We start from the raw sequence: 20,638 nt of genomic DNA, 5'->3' as shown, positions 1-20,638 counted from the left end.
GAGGCACTCACTCACTCTATGGTGCAAGTCAGGATCTAGTATTCATGCAGCTCATGGACACAACTTCTGAAAGGCAGGAGTGTAGCTTCAAGAGAGGTGGAAGATGAACAGTTAACACAGGGGAGCTGCCTGCCTACCTTTACCTAGTTCAGCACCACGTCACATTATTGGTCCGAGTCAACTCCCCAAGATGTTTGTCTGCCTGGTCTTGATCAGGTGTTCAGAGACTAAGTACTACTTTTCCAATTTGGTATTTCTAGTAACAGTACTTTCCTCACTGGCTCTATGTCCCATTTCCTCCTTCACTTCCTTTTATCTTAATCTTCCCTTTTTAACTTCAGCTGATAATCTAGCATGTGGTCTGCCTCTCTCTTGTTTAGTCCTGCAGGACACCCAACTTGTGTCACATTATTGATCTTTACCATCCTGGCTTCTGCTATACAACATCTAGCTCCCAGTGGATTATTCAGGAATAGCCATAATTATGTAAAGAAATTCAGGGAATTCCCAATGGCCTTTTTCAGTTTTTTAGATGGAATTCTTAGAGCATCTGCTTATTCCAAGATAGGAGGCAGTGTGACTGATTATAGACAGTTGTTTTTCCCTGCAGCATTTCATATTGGAGAAAAATTTCCCAAAAAAGAGTAAATGAGGAATCTGAGCAAATTTGCCTTTAGTTCTTTGTTTGATCTTGAAATCTCTGAATTTCTCAATAATGATGGCAAGAGAAGGGAATGTCAATTAGGAGGGGCAAAGCAAGGCCGACTCACAATTTATGGAGAGAAAACCTGAGCCTGGCGTTTTAAGTTTTCCTTGTGAGTTTCTAGATTTTATATTGCCTTCCTCTTAAGACACTTGACACTATAATCCTTGACTAATTTCTTTCACGGTTGGTTCCAGTTGTCTGCCCTTCCGGCCCTACCCACAAGCTGCTATTTGCTGATTTCTGTGTTTGTAATATAATACTTTCTTCATTAGAATGGAGAAATTGTTTCTTAGAATGCAGAAAATTTTAAAAAACCCACAAGATGTGACATAAATTTCAAATGTCAAATGTAATTAGAATTATCTCTCAATATGATTTTAAAAAATTATGAGTACCAAGAAAGTACTCGTCAAAATACTTACAATTTCTGGATGCCTGTTTTTAAACTATTTCTCAGTTAATCCACATTTTGTCTCACTTTTTATTGTGAACTCAAGCTCTTAGTTCAGTTACCTAAAATGCCTAGAGGACAGATGATCTATTGTACTGCTTAATAACAGATGAAAATGGACCAAAAAATAAAGCCTGTTCAGATTTTCTTGCAAAAAAAAAGTGTTACTATATGTCTGTGAATATTAATGAGTCATAAAACCAAGCAATCTGGAATCTGATGGAAAGACACTGTGAACTGCTACTTATTAAGAATTCAAACATTAGTGGACAGTTAACTAATTGTTGGCAGTATCTTTAGAACCAGGATAGATATAATAGATTTTTACATGTGATAAGATATCTTAATCTTTAAGCATTGTGTCTACAATATTGTACAATAATGACATTTTATTATGATGGCATGAAAGATTCTGAAGGCTTCCCCTCAGTGTTTTCTATGCTATAAAATGTTAAATTATGTTTATAATGATTGGTCTTTAATACCTTTTAATTATTTGAAACTGATAAGTAGGTATGTTGGATGAATAGGCATTTCCTATTTAGTAAAATAACACAATGTCAATGATAAGGGATGGCTGTCTGGATAATTAGAGTCCTATTTATTTGGTTTGAGAGGCAGTAGAAATGACCTTTGGAAAGTAAGTTAACCTATTTATAGGTTGATTATTAACACCAAGGGAAGTATTATGTCCCAAGATCACAGACCTAGTCCCAACACATTATCTTCGTGAGGAAAACAATTGGTCATAAAGAGAAAGAGAAAAGAAATTGTTGTCATGCAAAATCCATCTCTTTTCCCTGAAAAACAATTCAAAGCCAGCACCCTACTGAAGGGAAACCAGAACATCAACTCTATGCATGAAAGAGAGTACATGTTTCATATTTTTGAGTACTAGCAGGTTTATCTTAATTATATTTTTGCTTAGGTCACTACTGAAGTTAACCTGTGGGTCCTAGCAGGTGGCTGTGGAAGAAGGTGGGGACCGGAGTGTCACAGACAACAGTAGAAAGCCAAGCTTGGGTTTGAAACGTGCCCAGACAATGTACATTTCAGAAACCCCAGCACACCGGCGTGACTGTGTTTACATTTTGTGTTCTTGCTGTATGCCTTGGGCTGCCTGAAGGACATCTCCTGTACCTTTCCGATGGAGAGGTGTATATCCTGCCTCTCAGGCTGCTGCCTTTGTCCTAATTAGACAAGCTAGAAAACACTTGTAGTCTAGGGGATTCCTTCTGGGTTAATTACAGAGCTGTGAGCAGCTTGTACAGAAGTGAAGCAAGTTCAATTTCAGACAAGATGTGTCTGTGTGGTTTTAACATGTATTTACCTGTACAGAGGCCAATTGACAGCTTTGGCAACACCTCTCTCCCTCACCATCTAGTCAGGTCTGAGTTTCCAATGCCTTTCTTTCTGCTCTTCACTGGATTGTGAGCTCCTTAAAGGCAAGGCTTGTGCCATTTTTCTCCTCACTGAGGAACTGGCAGAATGCTTACATTTGTTAGTTGCAGGGGAAAAAAGAACTGGTGAAATCGAATGGATCTGATGGGAGGCAATACTGCAGTTTCCTGTGTTTGACACTATTAATAACAAAAGATAATGCTTAGAAAGAGTTTTTCTTGATATTTCAAAAAAGGTGGGGGCAATGGTGTAGATTATGATTATTGATCGGAGAGAATATTCCAGGCAGAGTGAATGCTTATGGGTCAAAAGGAAATGACAAAGTCATTGTAAGGGGAAAGCAGCAAGCTTTTTTTGCTGATATTTAAGAAAGCTTTAGGCACTTTGGTAGGCTCCATGGAAGGAATGTGAAAATGAATAAAAAGACGACCTGCTGTCCAAAGGTCTTATATCCAATGGGGGAGGGAAACATAAACACATTATTATCATACAAGGAGCAAATAATGGGGGGTTGCCAAGTAGTGAATGTGAATGTGGGCTAAATATGAACAAGAAATGGAAGGAATGGATTATAAGATCCCCCACTGCAACAGTAGTGGCCTGATGAGGAGGAAATGCAAGTACATTGTGTTCAAACGAAGAGTTAAAGAGATGTCTTAGGTTATAGCAGACAATATATGGTGAGGAGTGGGGCTGTTGGAAGATCTGAATTTCATGGCATAGGCATGGAGTCACTTTTTGGTAGAAATAGTGGGAAGGAAAATACTATTGTTACTTGACATTGCTACTGAGGTGGTTCTCCCTGGTCATTCTGATCTTAGAGCAGGAGCTTGTTATTTTGTTCACCATTATGTCCTCAAAACCTAGTACAGGTCACCATGCATAGCTAGGGTTCCATAAATATTTGTTGGGTGAATGAATAAAGTGCTGATATCTCCATACTGTCAGTATTTTCAAAAGTTTTGTGTTCAAATCCAAACTTCTAACTAGTTAGATTCCTCTTGAATATATCTTTTACTTCTTCATCCTCACTAGTAACCTGTTCTGTTGGAGCACCATGCAGTTACTGGGGGTTAAAAAGAATTGTCTTTCAAGGAAGGAGCTTGGAGTCTTATTAGGGAGAGAAGACCCAGGCAGGTGCCATGCTTAGTGTGAGTAGAACATTAGAGGATACGCTGAGCTGTTTCTCTCATGTCTGCATATTGTTCAGTATCCTGGAATCTGTTAAATAAATACGTTCCCTTCAAATTGTGATCAGATATTTCTCACCTGAACACTATGGCTCAATTTACATTCATCAATGAAGGCAAGGTTATGCAACCTCAATTACAATCTTGGAAAACTGTCAACAAATTCTGATTAACAGGTACTGCTTAATTGTTAAACAAAAATTAGGCAATCTTTCTTGGTTTCTGCCTGAAATAATAGCCTGGTAAGAAAATCAGGGATGTAAATGTATGAATGAATGAATGAATGAATGATTAGTCCAAAAAATTCCTTAAGATAACAAGGTAGGGCAGTGGTCTTAAATCAAAACTGTTATTCCTCATGCTTCATGCTCATCCTATAATTCCTTTTGCCATTAAATCTATAGATTTCTTCTTTGGCAAACATAGGATTTGTGGTTTGTTTATTATGCCATGTAAAACCTGTCTTCTTTTCCTTTTCCTTTTTTTTTTTCTCTGTTGAATACAAACATAACCCAAATACAAACCAGAGAGAGGATTACTTCTGACTATGTATTCAGGTGTTTCTTAACTAATAAATCATTTGGTTTCCAAAATATCTGTCAGCTAATATCAATGTTAAAGTCTCTAGGAAACTAGCTTTTTGTTTTCTGGAAGATTGTACTAAGTATCTTTGTAAGTGAACTATCAATCCATTGATTTACCTGCCTTTAAGTCCTAACTTGATTATATTGATGCATAAATCAACTTTTTTTTTTTTGAAAACAGTGGACAGCATGGTCACTTTGTCCTCTGTTTTTAAAAGGAGCTGTCCTAGGTGCAGATATGTAACACCATAGTAGCCTTGCATTTCAGTTTTGGTGGAGAGCTCTGTTAACTGTTATGATATGGAAATTTGGAGAAGAATTGGACTCAAGAGTCTAAGACTATATTCACATGTTTTTCTTTGATTCTGACCACTATCCCTAAACAGGATAATGAGGTGGGGATTAATTAATCGAGGAAGATCTTGTAAAGGGAGAGCAAGCCAGCTTGTCCAAAAGGTAAACAAGCCATGACAACTATACAACGATGAGTATCTCTGCCTGCTCACCTTAACCCAATTCTTCCTTCCTTCCTTTCTTTTCTTTTTTAAAAAACATTTTTGCCCATCTTCCTTTTCAAACATATTTGTTTTCTGTCTCATTTTCTTACTTATTTGGAATGTTTTAAATTATTCTAAATATACAGGTAATTATTCCATGTATCCACAGAATAATCTATGAAAGAGAGACTTGAATAAAGAGCACATAAATAATGGTAGAGCTTTCAAGAGAACCCAACAAGAGAGTAGGAAGATTAATGCAGAGCAGGAAGATGGGGGACTGTCTGTCTTGCCTTTTGCTGGTCAAGAAATTGGTGACACAACTCTAGCTCCAGTTGGCATATTCATATTTGTTTATAAAGGACATATTGGAGTCACAGCTAAGTGCTATGTAATTTTAAAGTCTTTTTTTTTAACTTTTCAGTATTGATATATATATATATCTTTCTTACCTCATACCCTCTTCCAAAAATTGTCTTCTTTGTAGTTTTATACTTATTGTGTGATTTAGATTGAACCTGTAGACAAAAAATAGTTTAAAGGAAAATAAACTAGATGTGTTAGGAGTAGCAAAGTAGTCTTTATTTATTTGGTAAGATTTCAGGGCCATGAAATTCTTATGTTTGGAAAAACAAAAACAAAAACAATACAACCCTTATCCTTCTACCCCCAGAATACTAATGCTTTCGTTGATACTCCAAAAGTCTTCCAAATAGCCAAGAAAAGTAAATAAGTTAGTTTGCATCAGTTTTTAACATCTATAGTCATCGGATTCTTTCCTGAAATTGTGGTAGGTTTGGTTAAGACTGCAGGAATTGCATACTAGAGGCCTTGAGAAAGTGGGAGAGAAAAGGTGAACAAAGGTGAAGCCAAGCTTTTGGGAACCAAATATATGCACTTCACAAATGTATTTTAAGAGCTAGGCATTTCTGCACCCCTCATTTCTAAGGCTCTGACCAACTGGCTGAGAGCACCATCAGATTTTTTGATTCTTTGATTTAGAATAGTGTTCCATATTTGGACACAGCTGGGACATGAAGAATCTGCCTTGGAGATGCAATTTCTAATAAAGATCCATCAAGGATAATTTCTGAAATTCTATACACTATATCAATACAGGGCCTTTTCAGTAGAATATTTACTACATTTATATTTAGTGTATTCGGTAGTGTATTTCAATGGATAATCAGTTTAAATTCAAATTTTGTTCTCCTTGACATAAATATGTACTTTTTATATTTTTCCAGTTACCTATATAACAGAGCGACATAATGTGAAGGCTCTGAAGTTTCATATCCTATATTCATGTAGGCACTACCACTTTCTAGAACTGTGATTTTAGTTAGGCAAGATAATAAATAGCAGGTATAGTATAGTACACTTCTTAGAGGATTTTTTCATGATTTAATGAGATAATTTTTAAGATATTCAGCATAGTGCCTGGAACAGAGCAAGCAAATATTAAATGACAAATTCTCCTACTACTATTCGTTACCCATTAGCTGTCTCTGCTACTTACAATATATCGTGAAAATAAAGATAATATATTTTGTAGATGTGGAGTCACATAACCTGAAGACCAAAACTAGGGCATGTTCAGGTACAATATGGAAAAGCTGAGAACTGGTGTTAGTGCCAATCCAGGAACCAAGACTCCCTTCAGTTGAAAGCCATTCCCAGGGGTTGACTCAGGGGATTTATACCTTGGTCCTGAAGGTATCACACTCTGGCATCCATTGTAGTCTGCCCTGCTTGCAGCTCAAACCCACTTGCTTCATATATCAAGTTAACACCATCTGAAATAGCTGGCTGGTCTCTTTTCCTGGGGAAACTTACATGAAGAAAGTTACTGGAATGAGCTACAGACCTTGTGATTGCAACAGCTCTCAAGACCACAGCACCTCATCTTCCTCCTATACCTCCCATTTTGGATGTCTCCCACCCATGGCTAACAGTTCTGCTGGTCTAGGTGGCTTACTCCTAGGGTGACCCAGACTCAGTCATTTTGCTGTTCTTATCCACTTACCATTAAATTTGGCAGGCAATTATGAAGAGTTTCCTCAGTGGCTTATCAGGATTCCAAACATGTTTCTCCTTGGTTCACATAGTGTAATTTCAGCCCTACATGCTCCTAATACTCAGAGTCAATTCCTTCTGACATAAATTTAAAGTGATCAGATGAAAATCATATCTTAAGATTTCATGGTACTTTCACTGTGTGTCCTAATGGAAACAGTCCCTCTCTAGGAACCAGATGGTCTATAATCAGAGAAAAATAAGTTGTGGGGATGGAAAGTACAAATACTCCAACTAGGACACTGAGACTGATAATAATTAGGGCTGCTCCCTGGTTTTCAGACCTATGTATTCTATCTACTGGGGACCCAAAACCATGTGACAGTCATGGATTTAGAATATATACTTCATTCTGAAGAATGGCACCCCATCCCATCAGGGTATCATTTCTAAGCTGGCACTTCAAGTGTGTTTTCAAAAACTATTAAAAAATTATTAGCCTGAAAGTTTCTGGGTTTTGATGTTGTATGTCATAGAACTAGTGGAGTCTATGGTCATGAGCCCACTGCTGCACAACCACTGCTGTAGGGTAGTCCCCTTGGTCTAAGATGAAATTATATGGTGGAAAGGCAGATTTATATCTGGAATTGTATTGATGTTAGTTAAAGTGAAATACTGCCCTTTCCAGAGTAGAAGTTCAATGTGATCAATTGCTACCAAGTGGCTAGTCAATCATTCTTGAAAGATGTCCTATCAGGTGTTCAGCATTGATCTCTGTTGCTGGTGGGTTGAGCATTCAGCAAGAGCACTGCCCAGATCAATCTTGGTGAATAAGAACCCATACTGTTGAGTCCATGCATAATCTCCATCTCAGTGATAATTGGTCAAATCATTGTTGACTTGGTTATTTATTGCTACTTCCAGGGTGAATACTCTCTGGTAGACCTTAACATGAAATGCAAAACATCTCACACTTTGAGCCCTTTCCCTCAAATCTGTCTACATGCCTCTTCGTTAGGTCTCTTTGACCCTGATCTGCTAATTTTTCTTTTTACAGATTTCTGAGAAATTAGGCAAGTGAGTCACCACTTCTCATGAATCCACATATATCTGTTCCCTGGGTCTCTTCTCTTTCCACACAAAGTGGATGATCAGGTAACCTACCCCAGATTCTACCCATTTGGAGGATTTCTCCTAACTGCTATCTTTCAGTGCCATGATGAGTGGGACTATGCAGCAGTAGTCCATTTTCATGGCTTACCCACATATTGAGACACCCACATACTAGACAACCTATGTCAACACTAAGTTCACATTTTTTTTCTTCTTCCCTTAGCCATCAGTAAGGGATATCTTCCAACAAGGAAACGCACACACACACACACACACACACACACACACACACACACACACACAGAGAGAGAGAGACACTGAGGGAGAGGTGCTGGTGCAATAGTAGAGAATGCAAAGGTCTAGGTCTTATGCTCGTGCAGCTTTCTTGTGCCCTGTGACCCTGGTCCTGTCTGATAATACCAGATAGACCATATCCATTTTTCAGTGGGTTACTATTAGATTCACCTGATCTTATGATTGGGTGAGACAGAACTCAGCTCATGATCCAGGCAACGTGGTCAATTGATGCCGCATATTCAAGTGCTCTGTGTATATTTGGGCCCAGTTACAGATTGGGAATTAAAAAAAAAAAATAGTGTGTAGGTCTCCTCTGCAGATGGCTTGACCTTTCTCCAGAACCTAGGGGTCAACATTGTGATTATCCTATTGGGGCTTGTCATAAATTCCACAAGGTAACATTTTCACTACAGGTACCTCTTTTCATAGGGTCTGAGCCATGTCAGCCTTTCATATAACCAGTGGATGAGTCAGAGTAGGAGTCTCAAGTGTGGATTATATTACTTCCTAAACCTGAAGAGGCAACCGCACTTTGGATGTGAGAAGCAAGGATTTATTTTTCACTTTGGAGGAAATATCTGGGTATCCTCCTGACTACTTACCCCTGGAAACTACACTGGTGTGAGCCTCTGAGTCATCATAGGGTCCGTCTTCCTTTGGAACTCATGTGTCTTTTCAAGGCCTTTTTATTCCTCTTCTTGTTACTTTTTGCTCACTAGATTCAATTAACAGGCTATTACTCATGTAGTGGGCCAGTGTTCTTTAGAATACTTGGGTGGTCTAGGTCCTGGAACATGGTGGGAAAATGGTGGTACATGGTGGGGAAATACAGCCCTGGGACAAGAGGATCTATTCTTGTCTGCCCCACCTGAATGTGAACTGCTCCTGAACCATTTTCCTGTTGAGGCTACAGAAGAATAACTCTGACTTGGCTGATTCAGTGGCCGTATACCATGTATCTGGGGCTACGTTAATCTACTTGAGCAAAGGTACCACGTCTGTACAGCAGCTGCAGTTGGAATGACTGCTTTTTGACTTTGGGGTAATTGACTGTCATCCACTAGGATCTTGGGGGCAAAACTAATGAACTAAATGAGATTGAATTAAATATGGAGATGATGGAGACCATCACCTGTACATCATTTAAATCTTTAAGGTTAGTGCTAATCTCTGCATTCTCCAGGATGTGATAATGTTTTTTATTTACTCTCCTGGCCTTCCTCACTATGACAGCTCTAATTCCACAGGAATCAACGTGAAGATTTTGCCAGCTACCATATATGTTTATTCCAATTACGCATTAAGACTGAAGAAATTATCAGTAAGTCCAGGGACCCACTGGGCACACTGAGAGTCATAGCTGTGCTAAAACTACATTTAGTACCTGCTCTCGTATGCCCCAACTCTAAAAGAGGATTGAGATCACTTACTATCAATGTCAGCTCAGACTGTGTCTGAGTACTCAAAATATCTAGCTATTCTCCCCCCCCCCCCCCGTGTGTGTGGTTATACAAGTAAGTCCCTTTGTTAAAAGTCTGTGGGAATCATTACCATATTGACTTGTCATACTGGTGGGTTCCAAACCTCATGGAGACCTGGCCTGTCTTTCAGTCATTGGGTCCTGGATTTGAGTATTGGATCTGGTCCAGAAACTAGGCGAGAGATTTATCTTCTTACTAGGGAGGCTAGCCTCAATTTTCTAAACACATATTCATTATTTATTTGCTTGTATAAAGTAAACAATATCTGTAGAGAGGTGTGCTCTGTCTTACCTCTCGGAACTGCTTTCTGTTAATCATCTCCATAGCTCTCTGTAAGTTTCCTCATGGCTTCCACTCCAGCGTTACAGCTTATTATGATAGTTGCACCCACCTCGTTTCTGATAGATGCTACTACCTCACCTCAGTTGTTTTGGGATCCTATTATTGCCATTGTTATTAGAGCCTAGCCCTGTAACATCCCTGGCCTATAGAAGGTAGCCGTCACTGAGATACTCAGTGATGCCATTGAGAAATTCACCATTGCATCCCTTATCTCATTAATAAATGATATGACCTCCTATGGGACATTTTTGGCTGATGAGTTTCCTGGCTTTTTGTAGTATACCTACCCCAGTACACCCACTTATTTGAGATTTATAAACCCTTTCTCTACTGTGTGCCATACTGTTTCTACTTCGTATAGATCATAAGGTTTTCCAGGCCTTTAAAAATCAATGTAGTGTTGTATTAATACTGTCTCTCATGATTCTCACCAGGTGTTAAATTCAGTGTCATAGAAGATTGCTTCAATAGCAATAAATTCTTTCTTATCTAACTTTGTATACCTCTGCATTGATCTTGTACCCCCAGAATCCAGTTCATAAGTACTGTCTCAGTTCTTATATGTTCCTATTGTGTGCATATATATTGGTGAGGTCCTGCAGTTTCTTCAATATAGTCACTTTCCTCCCTTAAGAGGCCCCACTTTCATTCAGCTCGGTTATTTTGTGACTTTACCCAGTTATTGGTCTGAAGATCCATGGGGCTGTTTTGGGTAGAGGGTGCAGAGATTTTCTTGCAAGTCTTCAAGCAAGGGTCTCAAAGGATTAAGGGAAATCTGAGGATTTGAGTTTTGAGTGAATTAACCCAGATGTCTCCATCACATGACTTATAGTCCCATTTTCAAGGCCCCAACCTTGGCACAGCCAACCTGCCTAAAGTGAGAATTAAACCTTCTCTGGAGCTCTGCCACTTGTATGATTAATTCCTGGCTCATCTTTTTCTGTATTTCCTGCAAGAGGCAGATTCCTGCTGTCTCTACATTGGGCCTTAAATCGGTAATTTATTACTCTAAGGTTTTCAGTGTCTTTCCCCACTGCATTAAGAGGCACTATTCCATAGTGCTACTCACTTCCTCAACCTCTCAAATATCTTAAGATGTTGTACATACAAGTTCATCCCCTTCCACCAGTCCCACAGCCCAGTCCACCACTAGGGAATATTTTGACTGCTACAGTGCCCCAGAGGCTATCAGTTTTCCATATGGTATGCACCAGTGATTGAGTCCTCATTGCCAGTTCACAGAGAGGATCCAGATAAAATATCTCATTTCAGAGTTACTTCCTCCATGCTTCCTTGATACCAACTTTCTGAAGTCAGATTTTCCTGGGAAGCAGACTGTGAAACAGATACAAGTGCAGAGTTTCGTTTGAATTTGGTAGAAGGAGAAGCTGAACTACAGTGCATTTGCAACATAGGCCTCAGCCGGTCCTCCAGGAAGCTCTGATCCTAGGATGGCCCTGTATGAAAGCAAGGGGGCTAGGCATTTGAGTACCCACATCAGTTAGTCATTGGATGTGGGCTGACCCAGAGGAGGGGGAATTAACTCCTTGGCCTCTGTCTTCTTGAAGCCGAGTGACTCAGCTCTATGCTTTTGGTAATAAACACAATGCTCTTGGCAGTTGAATGGATAACTTAGTCCTCAAGGAGGGATTTGCATGGCACACCACAGCTCTGCCACACCATCTTTCCATTCATTCTGAGGTTGGGTGGTCAGAGTGCAAAGGTTATAGTTGAGATTACATTGGTTTTAATATCAAGGATATACCAAAAGTGTATGCTCTCTGCAAAAACTCTTCTGTCTATTTCCACGACACAGTTTATTCAGAGGACTTTCTCATTGCTCATTGTTTAACCATTAGTTTAAAATTATATTTTAAGGGTATTAAAAATTAGCAGACTGTGGTTCCTGGATGTCAAAAATTGTCTCTAATTTCCTGCAGCATTATTCTGAGCCTTCACTTTCTAGTTGTCATTAAGTCCTAAGTAAAGGGTCTGGGCTGAGTCAGGGAGGGGCAGATAAACATAAGCACAACCAGAGACTGAATCTTAGTGTAATTTTATGGAAGGGAGGGAGGATTTACCTTCATTTGTGAGCAGAGGCTTTCAAACACTTGCATAGATAGACATTGTATATTGTTACGTCTGTGGTTATTTGAGATGTAAACATTTTTGTATTGCCTTCTGAATTTCTTCCTATTTTCTTATTTCCATTATAGCAGCACCTAGGCTTGCCGTAGATCACGTTACCAACTGCTTCTGTTGTGATCACTTACTCCTGGACGCTCTTTGAGGTAAGAGCTAGCTGATGCTGAGCGTGTATTAGTTTTGAACTGAAGAGGCTTTGCATGTATAATTTAGTATTCCATAATAAAAAATGTAAGAAATTGTTCTTAATTATATTTTTTATTGAAGTGTAGTTGATTTACAATGTTAGTTTCAGGTGTACAGCAAAGTGATTCAGTTACACATATACATACATATATATATATATATTTTTTCAGATTCTTTTACATTATATGTTGTTACAAGAAATTGCATGCAGTTCCCTATGCTAAGAAATTTTTAAAGAATTGAACATGTTATTTTGAATTCTTTATTGGGGGCATATATTACTATCATATAGAATGTGCTCTGTTTTTGCTGAAAAAGTTAAAAGATTTTTTGCTATTAGGCTATTTGAAGTAATTTATAGATTTACTCTAAAAGCACCCTGTGATATGGGAAAAGGATGAAATCGCAGCTCTGTGTAAGTGAGATACCAGTTTCAGTTTTAGTTATGAGTGCCACCCCCATTTTGCTTGCATGCTTCGAAGCATAAGTAATTGACTTTCACCCAAGAGTTAGATGCAAATGAAGTTCCATTGTATGAGGAGAAGTGCACTGGACCTATTACTCTAAAGGGCAAGGGAGGGAGGATACTAATTATGTAAGCATCTAAGTTTTGGTCTGTTGCCACACGATACAACAATCATTAAAATGTAAAATTCTCACTTTTACTGCAGAATAAGGACACATCTAGAGTTATGTACAATCAGTGAGGTGCAAAGAACAACTCGGCAGTCATATCAATAGTTAAGTGTGAAAGTCTGTGGTGAGGATTAAGTGAATACGCTTTTTAGTGTGTGTAGTACAATGAGGAGACATTTTAGTACCTACATAAAAATGTTCAATTTTTTGGGTGGATTTTTCATTTCTAAAAATTGATGATGACCTCAAGTGAACATTGCTGAGGGCCTGAACAAAGGCAGTAAGTAGCTCCTGGAAGGGAAAGGAGGTGAGAGGAATGAGAGAAATTGTCAAATTTAGGACCATAATATTTAGAACCAGTTAGACGCTTGGGGTAAATAAATAGAGGAATCAAGGGAACTTGGGGTTCTAGTCTAGTCTAAGGGAACACTGGTTTTGCTGATGAGTACTGTGAGAGAAATTTAGAGAAAATTGTAGTTTATGGATGGAGATGAATCTGAATATCTGGAATATGAAATATTAAATGCAAATATTGAATTTGAGATGTTCATGGTCATTCAGACCATACTAGTCAACACACAAATAGGAATTAATGCAAAGAAGAGAGGCTAGATGCAGACATACTGGGGAATAAAAGAAGTCTGAAAAGAGGAAGAGAGGTCGCTGAAGGACCTTGTAGGGCTTCTTTGTGAAGAACACTTTCTTAAACTGGCATCTCACCATACCTTAGATAATAATGGCCCTAGACCAAGGCTTAGAGAACATATAGAAACACAGGATCTGCTCCCTCTGTGGCCCTGTGGTCTTTCATTTCTACTTTTGACACCCAGTCTGTTTTCTTTTCTTTATCTGAAAATATGTTTTCACTGTTCAGTTTTCCCCAGAATCAAAAGTTGATTGTTCAGGTCACAACTTTACATCACCTTCTTGTTGAAATGGCTGAAAAGCTTGGACAAAATCTCCGTGTTCCAACTCCCAGGGCCCAAGATGTAAAACCTAATTGGCCTCATTTCCATCATGTAACCACTCTAGTCAAAGTACCCTGTCCAGAGAGAGGCCACGTCATCATGGAGGTATATAGAATGATTTAAAGAAAGGCCGAATGGTTAGTGATTTCAGGTGCAGAAGGTAGAGTAGGGAAGATTAAAGTTTTACACAGATATGTCCAATTAAAGAGAAACTTTAATAGAGTTTTTGGACTGGAACTAGATTGCAGGAGGTTGGAGATGACTGGACCCCCAGGGGCGTAGAGAGCAGGTCTCCTCTGTGTCTTGGAAGAGTTAGGTGACAGTGCAGCAGCCTGCGGAGGTGACACCACTGAAGGAAAGCTGAAGGCTGTCTTGTTTGTTCTTGGTTTGCAATAGGGTAAGATATAAACATGCTTATTGCTTAGGTTGGTTAGACCCAGTAGAGAGAAAGAGAATTAAGATTCAAGCAAGAGTAGAGGAGGGTAATAGCTCAGTGGTAGAGCACATGATCAGCATGCACGAGGTCCTGGGTTCAATCCCCAGTACCTCCGTTAAATACAAAACAAACAAACAAAAAGATGCAAGCAAGGGAAGAGATAATTTCCAGAGCACTATTCTAGAGGTGGTGAGAGATGACTCTGTCAGTAGCACAGGAGGAGATATGACCCTTGAAAAGAAGAGATTCTTGTATCTGAGAGATGTACAGTGAACATACAGCACTGAAATAAACATCTCTCTGAATATTTATTGTAGTTGTTCCAATTGGATGTTGTTAAAACTCTGGATAACTTCAACTGAACCTTAGTCAAGGACACATTTCTGTGTCAGCTAGTTTTCTAAGCAGGTATGAGAATTGAGGTCTGGCCTTTGTGATGAGACTCAACGTCAAAAGAACCTTTTATTCCAAAAACACGATGTCTTTCTGTTTAGACCTTTATGTCTTTGAATGCATTGCCTAACAACTCTTTCAGTACTGCATGCTCTGGATAGCACTAACTAGGGCAACTAAAAAGTCCTAATTTTCATACAACAATCAGTTAAACCAGTTTCCACCATTCCAGCAAATTGCTTCTCATGTGCTACTTCCATTATCAAACTACAGGCTATATTTTATGTTTATTTATTTACTTATTTTTAACTCAAATAAGATTAACAAACCGTGAAATGTACGGATTTTAAGTTTATAATGTGGAGAATTTAAAAAGCGACAATACACCTACTATCCCAATTAAGATACAGAGCATTTCTATTACCCACGGAAGTTTTCCTATGTCCCCTTCACATCAGCCCCCACCCTTCATAGGCAACAGCTTTTCAGATTTCTATTATTATAGATTAGCCTTGATTTGAACTTAATATAAATGGAATCATAGAATGTTCACTCTTTTGCGTCTGGCTTCTTTTGCTCAACATAATGTTTTTAAGATTTGTGTGTAATAATGGTTCATTCTTTTTTATTGCTGATTTAGGACTCCATTATTTTTATATACTGTAATTTGTGTATCCATTTCTCCTTCTTATAGTTTTTTTTAACCTACCATCTGGCTGTTATTAATATGGCTGCCAGAGAAATTCTTATACAAGTTTGTATGAGAAAATGTCTTCATTTCTCTTGGGTAAATACTTGGAAACACAATTGCTGGGCCGTAGTGTAAGGCTGGATTTAACTCTATGAGAAAATGCCAGACAGTTTCTAAAGTAATTATATTCTTTCACATTGTCCTCTTTAGTGCATAAAATTTTCAGTTGCTTCACATCCTCTCCAGCATCAGTCTTTTAAAATTTTAGCCATTTTTATTTGTATGAAATGGTACCTCCTTTTGGCTTTTAATTTGCATTTCCTGATAATTAATGCTATAGAACACATTTCCATGTGCCACTTGGCCAGTTAGAAATGAGTATGAAATTGTCACTGACTACTAACCCATTGTGTTGCTTTAAGGATGTGCTCTTGGTATTAGAGTGAATTTTGGGGCAAATCAAAAGCAATAGAAATGAGCAAAATGAGCTAGCAGCACCTAATCATCTGTGAATAGTTTGTGAATAGATTTTTATTGAAACACCAAAGGTACAGAGGTCTTTAGATTTTATTAATTAGATATGTGAACATCTAATCAATTTACTGATTTCACAGCAACATTCATAATTTCTTGATATATTTAGTGTCATTTTAGCATAAAACATATTTTTTGGCTGAAATATTTTACTGTATAGGCAACTCTTTTAGAAATACCGTATTATAAGTTTGAAACTTACTTTTTCAGAATGTGTGATAATTACTTCGTCCAGGAGGGTATTACATTTGTATTAATAACAGATTAAATCCTTTCCCCTAAGACCTTACTAACATTTAGGTCGACGTCTGTTGATGGTTGAGCAGATTAGTGATAGTTCATAAGATATTGGTACATTTTTTCCATTGCTTTTTTTTTGCTATGAAAATTAATTAAACAGCTATTAAATATCAGGCACCCTGGCACACTCCATTAGGGAAAACAGATGCAAAAGTGAAAGAGTATATCACCTGGTGCTATTGCTGTAATACTTGTAAAGCAGTATAGTACAGGTGTGTGTGTACTTGAGAGAATGTATCCATGATGTCCAGATGCGCCCGTGACAGGTGAATGGATGCATTAACACCTGCCTGGGCCATCAGGGGGGACTTCTGCAGGGAGGTATTGCTTGACCTGGACCTAGAATCCAACTTGCCAAGTAAGGAATTGAAGATGCCCTGGCTGTCTTCATGAGTTTTGACTTAAATATCTTGTTGGAGTAAGGGAAGGAGTAATAAGGAAGAAAGTAGATATGAATGAAAACAATGTGTTCACCCTCATTATCACACAGTCTTACACATCCTGCACACATCCCCTAGGAAATAGAAAATATAGTTCCTGCTTTATATGTGAGGAATACAAAATTTCTGTGGTTCCAATCTCAGTTTCAGAAATGTTAAAATCTGAAAATATGTATGTCTTAGAATCAATAAAATACAATAAAATCATGGTTATACATCTTTCAGCAATTTCTTGAGAGTATATAACATTTTAAAAGAAACATTTGTAAACTACATATAATACTACACATTTTTATCTTCCTCACAAGCTTTCAGAATTAGTGTTAGTTTTACTACACCTTAAAGGTATTTTGGGCAATTGACTTTAGTCTGAATGAACACAAAAAAGAGGTTAGTTTACAATGGGGCTTTCTTGGATGTTCTGTTGTCAGGAGGTGGTGAGGGTAGAGGTAAGGTCTGCCCAGTTGGGAATCTTAATATGATTTATTAAAAACATAAATAATATTAGCATTTTTGAGTACTTCTGCTGTTTCAGGCATTCCTCTAGTTAACTCTTATTTAATCCTTACTGCAGCATGAGGGCGCTGGCACTGTTATCATCTCATTTGTCAGATGAGGGAACTGAGGAACAGAGAGGTTAAACGTTGCTCACTGTGTCCAGCTAATGTGTGGCAGAGCCATGATTCTAAGTGGGCCGTCTGGCTTGAGCCTCTGCCCGTGCTCTCCCGTAGAGTAATGAAAGGTGTCTGTAGCTGAACTGGGCCCCACATGGATACTGAGGTTACCTTATTGGAACAGTGTGGTGTAGTATGGTTTGGGAACCACACTTATGTTGTTCACATTCTAGCCCTATCCCTTGAGGAAGTCTTGAGTAGGTCACTTAGGGTCTCTGAATCTCAGTTTTATTCTTTTTTTTGGGGGGGGGGGATTAAGTTTGTTTATTAGATAGAGGTACTGGGGATTGAACCCAGGACCTTGTGCATGCTAAGCATACACTCTACCACTGAGCTATACCCTCCCCTCTCAATTTTCTTATTTTTAAAATGATAGTAATATTTTACCTTGTGAGGATACTTTTTAAGGATTAATCATTTAAAAATATTGAAGACAAATAATTTCCTCTTACTATGAAGCTATGGAAAAGGGCTTGGGCAGCTCAGGTAGGGGCGTGTAATTTGTTCTCATGTGCGTTGGCCCAGGACACTGGGCTGGTAATGTGTCCAACCAATGCGGTGGGACCGAGACATGGGAAACATTAGAACTAGTAGTGACTTTGTCTCCAGAATGGTGTTTTTCCTTAGTGGCCTTCCTTTACACAGCTTCAGTCTTTAGTAAGAATTCTAACACTTATCAAAATTGCTCATAAGCTTTTGGTTCAGATATCCCTTTTAATATTAAAATACTTTTCAGCTCTAGAACATTACAGCTGTGGACTACAGAGAATCAAAGTAAAAGTCAAATCATTTCAGAACAGAGTTAGATTAGTAGAGCAGAGACTGTCGGGCACAGTGGGAAGATGCCAAGTGTCTGGTTGCACTTGCTTTAGAGAACAACACATGGAGAAAAACAGTGAGGCTGGGGCAGGAGACCTGCATTTTTGTTCCAGGTCTGCTGTGTGAACTCAAGCAAGTGTTCTGACCTTTCCGGGTTTTCATTTAATTTTATGTACAGTTGGAGGATTGGTGCTGTCTGAGCTGTACCCTCCAAGCTCTTGGACCCTATAGAGGGTCTTTTTGGGCCGGAGCTAGGTAGAAACAGCAGGTTAAGTGGGACTCCTGCCCTGCTGCTTTAATTCAACCAAAGGAGCTCTGCTTTTATCAGTCAAATTCATTGAGCTTCCACATCTGCTTTTATTGGGAGGATAAAAGGGGTGGCTGTGATTTCTGAGGATAAAAGCCAAATAAAAAACACACATAACCAGCAACTTGGTTCTGAAATGACAGCACTTAAAGTTGCTCACCTGTTATCCAGGGTACCTGTGCTCTGCTCCCTGTACATGTAAGTGGGTGGAAGTTGCAAAGACTAAAAAAGACATAGTTTGTATCCTCCAGAGGTGAGCTCTCTAGCTAGGAATAGAGCCAGGCCATGGCCAAGACAGTAAGTGGGCAGAGCTGGTTCTAGAGTTCCTAGGCTCTCATATCTGGCCTGTCCTACTACTTGTCCATTTTGGTGGAGGACTGGCCCCCATCCTCATGCTTTTTTGTGTTCTCTCCTCATACTCTCCCTCCTACTCTCAAGGAATGTTCTCGTAAACCATTGATACCAAGATGCAAAGTGATTGATGTGCCTTAAAGCAAAGGAGAGCCCCTTGGTGAGATTTGCATTTCAACAAGGACCAAGTCTTAAATAAAAGGAGTAAAGCTCTAATCAGAGCTTCTTCTTGAGGCAGGAGTTCTTTTTCAGGCATATTCCATAGGTGACCACTGTCTTCTCAAAGGTTGGTCCTTATGGGCATAGCAATACAGCATGGTGTTTATGAGAAAGGATTCTGAGGCCAGTCAGTTTGGGTTGCATTTCTAGCTGCGTAGCCTTCCAGCTGTGTGTCTTTGGGACAGCTTCTCAGTTTATTCATCTGTAAAATGTGAATCAGTAATAATACCTACTGCAGATATTATAAACAAACATTAAGGTAGTAATCTACACAGAGGACTCAAGACAGGGTATGGCAGATAATATAAGCATTAAACAAATGGAAAAACCTGTACAAGAGCTATTTGGTAAATAGTTAAAGACTGTCATGGATTAGACTCTCAGGACTCTGTGAAAAAGAGAAGATGACTGTAGTTAAAGAAACTATTGTGGAAAAGATTAGTCTTGATATGTCCTTGAAATGATTGAGGCCAGATTAGCTGGAGGACAGTCTAGGCAGGGGGAAGAGCAAGAATAAAAGAAACAATGAAGAAATAAGCTTAGTGCATCCATGGAACCACGTAGAGGCCAAGAGTAGAGAGTAAGCAATAGTCTGCCATAGGAGACTAGAGGAAAATTATATTCAAGGCAGATGAGATGGAAATCAGCTTGGAATGGTAGAGGATATTGCTTTCGGAGGCCAGTAAGACTGCAATATTGGAAGTTAGAGTCAATGTTACATTATTATAGTGAATGACCCAAGTTTTGGAGTCAGGGAACTACTTCGGCATCTGTGAGACTCACCATGCCTAACCATAAACTGTAGATAATATCCTCACAAGATTGCCAAGAAGATCATTAGTTGATACACACAGAAGAACTTTATAGATTCCAGAGTGCTTATAGAATTATTAAAACTAGATGTCCTTGTGTGCTTCTAAACCGAAGTAGCAGCAATGGAGATGACTAAAAAAATGTAAATGGACTGTAGCTGGATGAAGAAATTCACAGAATATCCCATTAGGTAGAGTAAAGCAGATGTGGATCATTTGGCCTTCATTCTTGGGGAAATGGGTCTTTCTGTTTATTTTAAAAAATAATTCATTAGCTCAGGATAAACTCCTTAGTCACTTTTTGGTTTACTCATTTTTGTTGAAAAAATTTTCATATGTATTGGTTTACTGTTCGTACCTTAACATAAGGAGAAGGAATAGTTCACAAGGACATCATTTCATACGTGTTACTGTGTTTCAGCAGTTTTCATTGTCATAGTCATCCCTTCAACCATCACTTTTACATTATATATGATCCTTTTACTCCTGATCTTTTTTTCTCATCACTGACTTGTCCCAACTACTTTGCCGCCCCCTCTCATTGGCCTTGTGGCTCCTTACTACCTATTGGTGTGACTAGCTTTCCCTTTTATCTCCAGCTACCCTGGCTTTTCACTTTGTTGTGCTCTAAGGATTCTGCTTGTAAAGT

The 20,638-nt window shown here is 38.7% G+C and overlaps 1 protein-coding gene across 5 annotated transcripts in view; it reads left to right on the top strand.

Moving 5' to 3' along the window:
* The window catches only part of UNC13C (unc-13 homolog C), a 599,855-nt gene that overhangs the window by 104,024 nt on the left and 475,193 nt on the right, over positions 1-20,638 (top strand). For 4 of the 5 annotated variants that reach the window (XM_064485583.1, XM_064485584.1, XM_064485586.1 and 1 more), the window contains one exon: positions 12,295-12,369. The gene's annotated coding sequence lies outside the window, so the exon portion shown is untranslated. Of the gene's footprint in view, positions 1-7,872; positions 8,001-12,294; positions 12,370-20,638 lie in introns of those variants that run through there. The other variant, XM_064485585.1, reaches the window with a different exon arrangement.

Source organism: Camelus dromedarius, chromosome 5 (assembly GCF_036321535.1).
Source record: "Camelus dromedarius isolate mCamDro1 chromosome 5, mCamDro1.pat, whole genome shotgun sequence".
In the NCBI taxonomy this organism is placed as follows: domain Eukaryota; kingdom Metazoa; phylum Chordata; class Mammalia; order Artiodactyla; family Camelidae; genus Camelus; species Camelus dromedarius.
This window is presented reverse-complemented; position numbering and strand designations above follow the sequence as displayed.